We start from the raw sequence: 12,684 nt of genomic DNA on the forward strand, positions 1-12,684 counted from the left end.
AGATGTAAAAAATGATTAACCAATCATTTTTTTCAAGAAATACAAGCAATGTCAGAACTGAATGAATAGTCTCTAAGGGGAAGGAGAATCTTTCATCAAATTATATGAATGAAGTTGCATCAACCAATTGAGAATATGTGCTGAGGGTCGTAGGTTTATTCAACTTCACATATCTGAAACCAAGACATGTAAGAAAAACATCAAAAATCAAACATCTAAATATTGTAATCTATCCAGAATCCAGAAAATAATTTAATAATTCCCTTCCATTGAACTTGAACGATGAAACAGAAAAGACTGTCCATAATTTCTCCAAGTTAATAAAATAAAAAATAAATAAAATATATTTATTGAGAGAAAGATAATAAAATCCATGAGCTTGAAACTTATTTTGGAGTGTTGGTTTCAGAGAATTTTTCAAAATCTACTTCTTTTTCTAGTTCTACTGGTTATGAAAATGAGGTAAACCAGTTCCTAAATATGCAAACAAAAAAAGCTAATTCTAAAATTAGCACTGCTGACAATAAATTAGTTTGTGTCTCCCATATGTGAGTGCTTGGGTGAAATTATATTTCATACACCAGAATTTATGGAATGAGCCTAGCATTTAGGTCATTCTGTGCAGCCAAGCCATACTTACATATGGTTTTAAAAACTCCTAGGGGCTCCAGGGCTGTATCGAGAGTCCCTAGATGCTCTGGCAACACAAATCATTCAGGATGGTCGCGACCAAAATTACCTAAATGGAACAGGCTTATAGCAAGGCTCTCCTGGGAACAGTTAACAGGAGCAGAGGGGTGGCTGCTCTCCACCCCACGCCAAAGTCTCTGCTGTTGGATGGTACCCAGGAAAACGCCTACCCACCCACTGTGGCTGGCCCTGGCTCTGCTTTTAAGCTGTGTTTCTGCCTTGAAAACAAATGTCAATGGAACCTGATTACCTTCTAAAAGATTATATCATTAGTTAGAGTGCCCATGAGAAATTGCACAGAGGAACAAGCAGAAAGAATGTGAAAACCCCTAAAGCTACTGAGGCATAATCAAGTTACCAGTCTTTCTCAAACAGTTCTTCTTTGGCAGAAGAAATTGAAGTGAAAAGTTATAAATCATTAAAGCTCTTTATCACATAGTATTGATATGTCACATAATGGCTACAAACAAGGTACTAGTGATTATCTGAATCTTATTTCATGAACATGAATTTCTTAATTGGGTGATGCCTACTTAATTGAATACAGTCAAATCAAACTAATTGTCTCCAACATAAAATACTTATGTTAAGTCTTCAGGTGAAGAACAGATCCAGCACCTAAGTCTTTTCTATGTCACTGTAGTCGTAAGATTTAATAGAAGTGGAAGGCAATGCTCAAATATAAAAAGAAAATTAGATATTTAAAGAAGAATGTTCTCTGTAGATATGAAGGTTGCTGGTTTCCTTCCATTAAAAATATTCTTATCCAAAACAAGTGGTAAGTAGGGGTAAACATCTGTCATTTACCGGTGAAACATAAGCTAGCAAAATGCTAATAGTATAGCAGAAAATGCACATACGCAAAGACAAGCAAACAAAATAATTTTCTTATCCAACAAGTGGTAAGTAGGGGTAAACATCTGTCATTTACCGGTGAAACATAAGCTAGCAAAATGCTAATAGTATAGCAGAAAATGCACATACGCAAAGACAAGCAAACAAAATAATTTTTCAAAATTAATTTTGATTTCATGGAGTGTCTAGTAGTTGTATGTGTTATGGAAATTACGCACACCAGCCACCATAACAGGGTTCAACTCTAGGTTTCCACATAAGCCGAAAGATAGGTTCCTTTATGAAAGTACTTTTTATTAATAGCGCTACAGCTCGAGCTGAGTGCCTCCGGAGAGGGACCCCGAACAAAGAAAACCCTGGGCAATTATACCCTTACAATCTAAGTTCCCCACCCCTCATGCCATAGTTCGGACCAATAGTAGTATTAAGGTCTGGGGTCTTCTTGCTTTTTTATTGGTTCGATTTGTTTGCTGTTTCATTACTAAGCAGTTGCTAAGCGGTCATCTTCTTATACAATATCACATCCTCTGAGGTCGGTTTCAGCCAATTCTGTAGTTAGCCATTCAGCATGTTGTCACATGGTGTCCTGGTTTCGGCAGGGATAGAGTTAATTTATTACAGTTAATTTATTACAGTTCATATGCGATGATCTATAGGCTTTGTCTACTCTAGCTACTAATGTTTAAGCTGCTAGCTTTGTCTACTCTGGCTATTATTAATGTTTAAGGTGCTAGCTCTAAGTTTCAACTAACTTTCTCTACAACATATGCTTGCTTGCTTGGTTTTATAAAGAGGAGCTTACAAACTGATCACTATATAGATATACAGCATTTATGAGTACCTCTGTCCTCTGACATTAGTAAGTGCACACTCACTAATTGTTCTAGTCGATAATCACTTTGGAGTACAAAACCTATTGCTGAACTGCTACAAAAAGCTATTTCTTCAAAGAAATAACAAACCTTTTGTCACAATCCAATATGGAGTTTCACATTTTTACTACCTGAGGCTTATGACTGAAATATTTGGAACTGAAGCTGAGTACAGGGAAGGTCTAATAATATAAATGGTTTGTGCAAAGAAGAGCTTTGTCAGAGAAGGCTAGGAATCATCTTTTTCTGAAAGGCCACAGGTCATCTGAAGTTCAGTGATGTCAGCCTTAAAACTTACACAGACTTCTTTTAGGGTCAGTGGGACACAGGAGCGCTTTCCAGGTTGCAGACATGAGTGTCCATTTAGCCATCTCTGCAATGTGTAAGAAGAAGATTAAGAAGCAACATCTATAGTTGATCTAAAAAACCAGCTGTTATGTCTTTTAATGTCATGGCTGAAATACCAACTTTTTTTGAGTGTCCACATTTGAAAAATACATTGCTAATCCCCTTACTTTGAGGGATTTAAGCTACTAAATAATGCTTATTTAGATGGGGGAAGGGAAACAACTCAATTACAATTTGTAATACTCCAATTATAGATTATGTAGCAACTGCTATACTTATGGGACAATGCAGGGAGACAAGATATTTTCATTAAGAATTAGCTGTAAAATTATATGAAAAACAGAATTTGAATCTACTGTTTTAACAGGCTATCTTCTCAAGAGCTGCAGGTAGCAAGCAACAGGTTCTGGTTATTGTGCAATTAGTATTTTTAAATAAATAGTTTTTAATAAAATAGTTTAAGGACTACACAGGAAAAAGAGGTATAATACTACACAGAGACCTTTAATCTAACAAATGAAGGAACAACATGACCAAATGGTGACTGAAGTTGTGCAAATTCAAGGAAGAAATAAGGTGCTAATTTTTAGCTGAGGGTAAATAACCTCAGTTAATTGAAATAATTTACCGAGGGCTGTGATAGATTCCTTGTCACCTGAAGTCATTAAATAAAGATTGAGACTCTTTCTCAAAGACATGTTGAAGTCATAGCACAGGGTGTTATGTGGAGGCGCAATCTGGGTTATTGCAGAGAGATTTTTCTGAGTTTAGCATCTGTGAACTTACAAAAGCTGAAGGATAGTTTACCCGTGATTTATTTTACAAATGTATAACAACAAAAAGTTATCCAAAAATTCAAGAAAATGGTCCAGCAATTTCACAATGAGAAAGCTTCATTTCTCTTATACATGCTAATAACTGAGGAAATAAGATGCACCTTCTCTCCTATCAGCTAGTGACATTTATTCTGGTCAGTACTGGATGATTAAGGTAAGCACTCTTCATTTGGCAACTGTCTCCATGATTTATGGCTGTTATCACTGTGCTCTACGTGGTCTTAATACCTTAGAAGAAAAATTATGATGTTGATTGAATACAATAAATTACAGATATCCAGTGAATGAAAAGAACTTGGATAGAGCTCAGCAAATTTTTTTTCAATTCACAGTCTGTGCTCCACAAAATAGTGTTTCAGGAAGACCAAAACTATTTTGACTGTAAAACAAGTATAGACAATGTTTGGGAATTTAAAAAGTGGGAGAGAGATCAAAAGCATCAAAACGTTATCATTCCGTCATCTCTGAAAGAAAACAGTTTGTTTCAGAAATATGCCTAGCAGTATTTTATGGTGTTGACAGTTTTCAATTCTTCATTTGGAACTAGAATTAATTATTACATAGTTTACTTAAGCTAAAGAAAAATGTTCATGTAAAAGGGTTAAAAGTCTGAAAATAAAACAACTTAATATGATAAAGTCATTTCAAGCAAAGCATGAGTTTAATCTAAAATAATTTTAGGACTGTTATAGAATTTTTAAAGTTTTTTTCATGTTTCCAAAAAGTTATTTTTGGTTCAACAAGAATCACTTTTTTTATGGGGATAAATTTCTAGGTTGACTTCCAAAAATAGAAATCATTTAAAAATCCATTTTCTCAGTATTGTTTACAGTCTTTTTTTTTTTATCAGCCCCCGAATGAAAACTTTTTATTTACTATAGCCTGTACAGATGTTATGTCCAGGCAATGCAAGCAATTATCTGGACTGGAAGATGAACAGGAAAGTAGGCAGCTTGCCTTGACGGTGTTGGAGATTACAGGAGTCATTTATGTCTGTGGCAGGGCTGGGATCGACACTTCCTTCCTGCACAGCCTGTTGCTGCTGAGGCTGCCCTGGGAGTGGAAGGAGTTGGAGAGATGATGGCAAGAGGACCCACTAACCCACCTAATCGCTTCTTCCCCTCCACCCAGCTCCCCCAGAGCAAGCCACAGGCCTCCAGGGCTCTTGTGACACAGCCCCAACTTTCTTGCAGTCCCCTCATGGGGGATGTGTCTCTGCTCCCTTTACAAAATGGTCGGATCCTTGCCCAGATTCTTGGGGAACACTGCAGCTAGATAGTCTGAAATCAAAAAGACAAAATCAGTGTATTGACACAAAAATCCAAGCAATATATTTTCCCTAAGCATTATATCCAAACATAAAAGACATTCCCAATCTCTCCCAAAGAGGAGCAGCAGGACAGCTTTCTAGGATAAACCTGATAGTTTAGAGACAAACTCTGTGGACCACAAGTTTTCAGTCCTTTACTCACAAACTGATCACCCCCATTTTCTGGGACATTTACCAAATCCTCACCAGAAATACCTAAAGGTTACGCTTAGGCTGTACCACTTTTGCTAAGAAAAGCAGAATTTGCAACAAAATTTTTCTTTGTTATAGAGAAAATTGATGTCTATCTTTACAGATATAGGGAAACTTTTGGTACCAGAAGGAGCTCAGGATGATAAGGAGACATGACTCGGACTAGTCTGTTCAGTCTGATGTGGAGTCCTAACAGTTCTGTTAATCAGTACTTCGCTATGTAGATGCTCTACTTTTTTATTCAGCAGCGAGGCTGCATAATATGCATATGTAGAACCTGTTTAATAAGGAAAAGATAATACTCTGAAAACTCTTGCAAGTCTTCCCTCTCCTAGTCCACCTGCCTATGCTGAGTCTTGGCAAGAGGGCTCAGCCTTGCATATGCCAGTTATGAGGCTATTAATACAGTGAAACTTGAGATGGTGATATAGAACTAATTAATGGAGAATAAATGTGATATTAAATGCTATCATATTCACAGCATCCTTTCTTTGAGTTTAATCACAATGTAAACCTCACATTGAAGCACTTTTTATGTGCAGATTATACTGACCATTACATAAAAAAACTACTCACTTTTATAATTCACAATGTGTTATCTTTGTGGAAATGCCCTCCCATTTTATTTATATAATTTTCAGTCCAGTATATATTGGTCTATGTGAATTGCGTGTTAGCAAGTACATTCTGGGAAAAAGTAATACTAAAATTTCCAGCAAAGGTACAATCAGACAATTGCCATTCAAAATTACTGCATAAAAACCTCACAGATACGATTACAAACAATTACCATACAATTACAACATGAAAACGTACCAAGTATAGATACAATCACAAAGACAAGTACAGCTGATGGCAAATCTAGAAACAATTACACAAAGCCTTTGAGGAATTAAGCACATTTATTTAAACTTGATAAATGCGTACGTCTTAGCAGTACCATAATTGAGCAGGATTATTATAGCCAGTGAGATGGGGCAATTTCATTTGCATAAGTAGTTTTGCAAATTTCTAATATTTAAAATTTGATTAATAAATGAAGTTGCAGTTATTAGCATTCGGGTTATATTCGCTTCTATTTGACAATCATTAATTATTTTAGAGCCACCAGAAATCTGCAAAATACTTCACATATATGAGAAACTATAATCCTTTCACAAAAGCTCTTGATATGTAATCTTGGCCACAATTTGCAACCAAAAGGTAAGAAGGCAGGTAGTAAAAAGACAGGGAGTTGTAGAAATTGTTAGCTCCTTGAGTCTGCACGCTTACACCATGATCCAAAATTCTGCAAGTCAAATGACTCATTGCAGTAACTTGCAGGGGATGTTGGATCAAGTCCTTTCCTAAGGAATGACTCTTTTATTTTGCTGCTCACAGTCATCATTCAGAAAATGAGTCTTATTTTGTCTCATATTTTGCAGTGCCTGGAGTGGAAATAAATCTGAGACTGATTTGAATGACAAGAGGATAATCATGAAGTTTATTCCTCAGCAAGCTACTAAAACCAATAAACCTAAGTTTGTTCAAAGTGATACCCTGAGAAATTCAATCAGAATAGCTAGCAGCTCATCTTGAGATATATCATTAACAATAAGGCATCTTTGAAATCATAATGATAAGTATTTTAAATTGCTAGAAACAGAATCACATACACAGAAGAAAAGTAAACCAAGATAATGATACACCAGTATTGTTGTCCTGGTTTTGGCTGGGATGGAGTTAATTTTCCTTCTAGTAGCTGGTACAGTGCTGTGTTTTGGATTTAGCATGAGAATAACATGATAACACACTGACGTTTTAGTTGTTGCTAAGCAGTGCTTACACTGAGTCAAGGACTTTTCAGCTTCCCATACTCTGCCAGCGAGGAGGTGCACAAGAGCTGGGAGGGAGCACAGCCTGGACAGCTGACCCAAACTGGCCAAAGGGATATTCCATGCCATATGACGTCACGCTCAGTATATAATCTGGGGGGAGTTGGCCGGGGGGCAGTGATCGCTGCTCAGGGACTGGCTGGGCGTCGGCCCGCAAGTGGTGAGCAGTTGCATCACTTGTTTTTCCTGGGTTTTTTTTCTCTCTCTCTGTTGTTGTTTTCCTTTTCATTACAATTTAATAATAATAATAATAATTTCAATTATCAAACTGTTCTTATCTCAACCCATGAGTTTTCTTACTCTTGCTCTTCCGATTCTGTCCCCCATCCCACCACAGGGGTAAGGGTGAGCGAGCGGCTGTGTGGTGCTTGGTTGCCGATTGGAGTTAAACCCCGACAATTGTCAAAAGCGGCACGCTGAAACACACAATTTTACTTTTACCTGACAAGGACTTGACAGTGTTTGGCATGGATATCAGAGCAAAGATTGTCTCTGGCATCAAAATCAAATCAAAGACTCATGGATAATTTTAGTCTGCAGACCCCAAAGTATACTTGACATACTCTTTCATGGATTCTGCTCCTGGATCAAGGACATCGCTCTATACAAGCCCTGCAATATTTTTCAAGCCAAAAAAGTCAGCCTCCTAAGTTGTTGAGTTGCTGAATATTAGGTTGCTTAAAATCAAAATGCTTCTTTAATGTTATGTATTGCCCAGCAATAGTTCTGCTGCCAGATCTTGCTTTTGATGAAATCAGTGACAGTAGCGTTTTGCTACTGTATAACAAAAGGTATGAAAACTCATTTAACAATGTTATTGATGAACTACAAGCTTATAAAGTCACGCACTTTCATGTCTTCACTGCAATTTATGCTCTAAGAATCTGTTTTCCATGCTAGCTATTACATAAAAAATGTGTGCATCTTCATTTTTGAAACATCAAAAGATTTTAATTCTATTCTAAATGTCCATTTTAAATGTGTCATTTCTGTGCATGACTTTGTACTTTCAGTTATTAAATAAAAGAGGTCTGAAGGGTCACATTCCGTTATACTTCACCAATACAAAGTTTATAATTGATACATCACTGTGTTTACGTGGCCGTGTTCTGCCTGATGCCTGCCTGGTGTTTGTGAAACTTTGTGCAGAACTTAATGCCAGATTGATGGGACTAAGCTTTAAACATGCTACTTACCTGTTCCTGCTCAGAAACAAAACAAGGAATGTGGAAAATTGTTCATCTGGAAAGTAAGGTAGGAAGATTTGCATTTTGGGGGTTGTCTTTGACTACTAGGCCCTAAGAACAAAATTTTGAGGCCCTTAATTGAGCCAAATTCTAACTGACAAGTGCAAATATTCCCTGGGAAACACACAATTTGATCCACAGAGTTATACTGTTATTCATACTGTAAGCTATTAGTAGTTTAATCATGCAACTATGAACCTTGTTGAGTCATCTATTCTCATATCAGTCTTTTCATGACAGCTTACCTGCACCTACAAAGTTGAATTCTGATCAATTAATTTATTTTCTCATTGCTATGGAAGATGACCTTAACTTCATGGAATTAGTAAATATCAGGCAGGTTTCCTCAGCATGTAATTGTAGTTCTTCCACTCTCAGTATAGATTACAAAATAAACAACATAATGAAACAAAGCAGGGAACTCAACAGTTGGTAAACCTATATAATACACTTTACTTGGTATGCACGCTACAGCAGTAGAATGAGCAGAAAAGGAACTGAAACAAAATTGCTTGATCTATTTTTAATATTTGATGAAGAAATACTAAGCCTAGAAATATCATGTCTTCAGGGACCTTGTAGTTGATATTATTAAAAAACATTTTAAAAAGAGGCTCCTATAGTCTATCATAATAAGCTTTGGGTAATACTTTAAGAGTCCATTAACTTATGCTCAACTAATCTTGAATTACAATAGAAATCCTTTGAAAGCATGTATGATATCTATCATAAAAGCTTTGGGTAATACTTTAAGAGTCCATTAACTTATGCTCAACTAATCTTGAATTACAATAGAAATCCTTTGAAAGCATGTATGATAGTCACACAAATACCACATAAATTCATTTCCTTTTGTGAATGTTTTCCCCTAGACACACTACAGTTTTTAATCCCTTTGTGTAATAGTCCAGAACTTGATATTTTAACATTAATGGAAGGAAGTCTGATCAGGTCTAACTCTAAAAGAAACCAGACTCTATGCACTTTTGAAGAATCAAAATCAAAACTGCTTGTGAAACTAATTTTTTTTTAAAGTTATTTATCCATAACTTTGAAACTAGTAGAGTAAAAAAAGTTTTTTATTATATTATTAGTATAACTGTAGTATTTATTATTTCAAATTAATATTATTGTTGTGGTTTAAATTATCTGAGTTACCAATACAAGCTAAAAATTTTCCAGAGAATCACTATCTGAATTGCAGCCTGGAAAGCAGCAGAGTCTTTCAAATTTGTGTGGATGAAGCAAAAAGTCATGAAAAAAATCAGCCATGCAAGGCTGAACTATTGAACTGAGAGGGGAAGACAAATGTTTAAATGGAAAACATCTTTCTCAGAAAATAAGACTTCGGACTGAAACTTAGGAGACTGTAGTTCCATTTTCCCAGTTTTCACAATAGCCTTCCAAAATCACTGCACTTCCTTTAAGTTTCTTTACTAGAGATTTTTTTTTCATCATAATAACTCATTTTCTTAAAGCCTAAATATTTGCGGTGGCATCTTGCTATTGATGAGGTCCAGTCATTTCAAAGGAAAGACAGGCCTGAGAAGCCAGATGGTTGCAATATCAGAAAATAAATACTTCTAAATAATTCCCCCTGTAAGTGTCCTTGAATACATTTGAATGCAAACAAATGCTGAAGTCACAGGCATGACAAAACAGACCTATTGTTCTTCAGTGGCTCTACTCTAACCCCTCTCTTTTTGTTACTGCTGAGATTTGAAGTTTTTTGAAGGGAGGGGTTCCCATTATAGGTTAGTTCACTACCAAGACCCGAGCTTAACCCATATTCTACTGAGGCCTCATATACTACAGTAATATAAATATCTCTGTCCTGTTCCTTTGCGCTTGGAGTTTTCAGTGTTTTGCCCAGTGAGTTGGTGCATATACTAGGCTTGCGGGAACCACAGATTAGAAATGGAGATCCACACCAGCCTGGTGATGTGACCTCCCAAAACGCACCCTGCAAAGGATCTTGGGCAGAGTAACTGGAAGGACTGGAGATGTCCCTGGGTGGCCAGAAGGTCCAGCCACAGGCACCATCAGGGACTGGCCCAGGCACACAGACACTCACTCCCCAGTAAGCAATTAATGCTCCTACTGCCATTACTACTTTAGAAATTGCCTGTTTCATTCATCTTTCCAGTGTTTGAGAATTCCATCATCAGTTATGTTTGGGAGAATAAACTGCTGCATGCACATCAAGGAACAGAGACCATCACACCCTCTCATCAGCCTGTAATTTACAACCAGCACTGAACACTTTGAGCTACCCTTTATGTACCTGGCAGGCCAGAACCCTGACTTATCCATGTGGTAAAAGGTCGTGATGACATCGTTAATTTGAAAATAAATAGCTTCCTGTAATGTTATAGAATTACTGTAGCAATCAGGCACATAAAGATAAAAGCTCATATAGATAAAGGCATATTAATTAGCTCATAATGCCTTATTAATCAGGCTTGTAATGGTAGCAGTTTGAAACCATAAAAGAAATGTGTAAGATATTTGTCTGCAGGCTTAAAATAGAGAAAAGAATGAGAACCCCCCCACACAGCATGATGTGACATTAGCATCCTGCTGCTGGGAAAAGGAAGATACAGTCTAAAAGCAGCATCTTCTTTACAGTATACGAATGATTTAATACATTTGCTCTGGTCTAGCTGAGGAATAATAGCAAAGAGTACTTCAGACATACCCGAACACATTAATCTACTTCTAAAGTAGCTTGAGTACCTTAAATCATTGCTCATGGAAGTCAGTGGGACTCTGACTGAGAGTGGGATCCTATGAGATCCATTTGTAAAGAAGAATTCCTATGCAAACTGAGGTCAATGGCCACTGACTTCAAAAACACAGGATGACAGTGAGTTTCCTGATCACTAAGTCCTAGACCTTCTTCAGACAAAATTTCCTATTCAGATTGAGATCAAATGAAATTCAAGGATTCTAAAAAATTAAAATATGTTCTGTTTTTTCATGGAAATGGTCTATTTCCATCTTTATTTAGCATTTGATAATTCCAACCAAAGGCAGCCACTGTAATCCTTTGAATTGTCAACAAAAACTACAGATCAGAGACATTTAGAAAATTGTACACTCATTTATTTCTCTGTCACACCCCACTAGCCCTACAAGTTTCTAACAAATCTTCCTTGTTCCAAGGAAGACTCTCTGCACACAGTGCAGACATCCCATTCTATTGTAAATAACTGGGGCAACTGCAGCAATTTATGATTCTGAAAATACCCTCTCTAATCACTAAATCTCCATTAATTTTATATATATTTCCAGAAGGTAGAACTGTTTGCTGTGCAAGAGACTGTAAAAGAAGAAAGGTATGATTTTTCCCTTCCTCCTTTCTGCTCCCAATTTTGTAACAAACGCATAACAGATTTACTTGGGAAAAGCAAGCTCCACTCCCCTCCTGAGCAGCCATAAGCAGCAATGGTAGTGCATGGTCCTTGACACTTACCCACCTCCTCCTCACACATTTCACCATTGCATCTGACTCAAATAAACCGATATTTATCTTTGACACAATCTGACATGGCCACATCAGGGCGATGAAGGCTTATATTCCATTTTAAGCCCTTCCAAGGGAATGCATTTTGGGACACCAGAGAAGCTGATTTTCATCTAGGAAGAACTGTATAGGGTTTTTTTCCTGTTTACCTAGTATTAAACTGAAGTAAGCATTATTTTACATATTCAGCTGTTCATCCCTTACACTGAAATAATGGTACCTCTTAGATTGCCAGCGTATTCAGCCTTGTACTTTTTAAAAAACATAAGATGGTGATGATTATACCATTTTCATTTGTTGCTTTGTCATATAACATTGTTTATATTATTGCAAAACAACAGTGACATCCAGAGGCACAAAAGCCTAATCAGAAGTATTCGTTATCCATGATGATGTGTTCAAAATCTGAGTTACCCAGGATTTCAACAACTTCAATTCTTTGCAACTTTATGAATTTTAGAAGCATGTATAGTATGTAAGGAACACATGTAAGGTTTTTATTTTAAATCTGTCCCCACACAGCCTTACCCTGATCAACATTCGTCAGAATATGGTTGACTGAGACAATATTGGGGTACTGGCATACAGCGCCATTATGTCCTGTCATTGATAGCTGTCATTGATAAGGCTCTGTGTGAAACCTTTTGGCCCCAGATACATTTTTGCAGTCTTTTTGTTGAAAAGAGAAGAGGCAAGATCAAAAGAAATTCATATACTTCCAACTGAGGCACAAGAATACTTTAAAATTACATACAGTTAGACACCTTCCTGTAGAATCAATGCTGTTAATGTAGAGTAGGTTGCTAAAAGCACACCTACCAGGTCAGTGTGCAATAGGATATTAGGCAGACTTCAGTGCACTATTTCACTTCTGGGTTGTGAAAGTGAAATTGTGAATCCAGTCCAGCCCACTA

This window comes from Aptenodytes forsteri, unplaced genomic scaffold (genome assembly GCF_000699145.1).
Source record: "Aptenodytes forsteri isolate BGI_AS27 unplaced genomic scaffold, ASM69914v1 Scaffold206, whole genome shotgun sequence".
Classification (NCBI taxonomy): Eukaryota; Metazoa; Chordata; class Aves; order Sphenisciformes; family Spheniscidae; genus Aptenodytes; species Aptenodytes forsteri.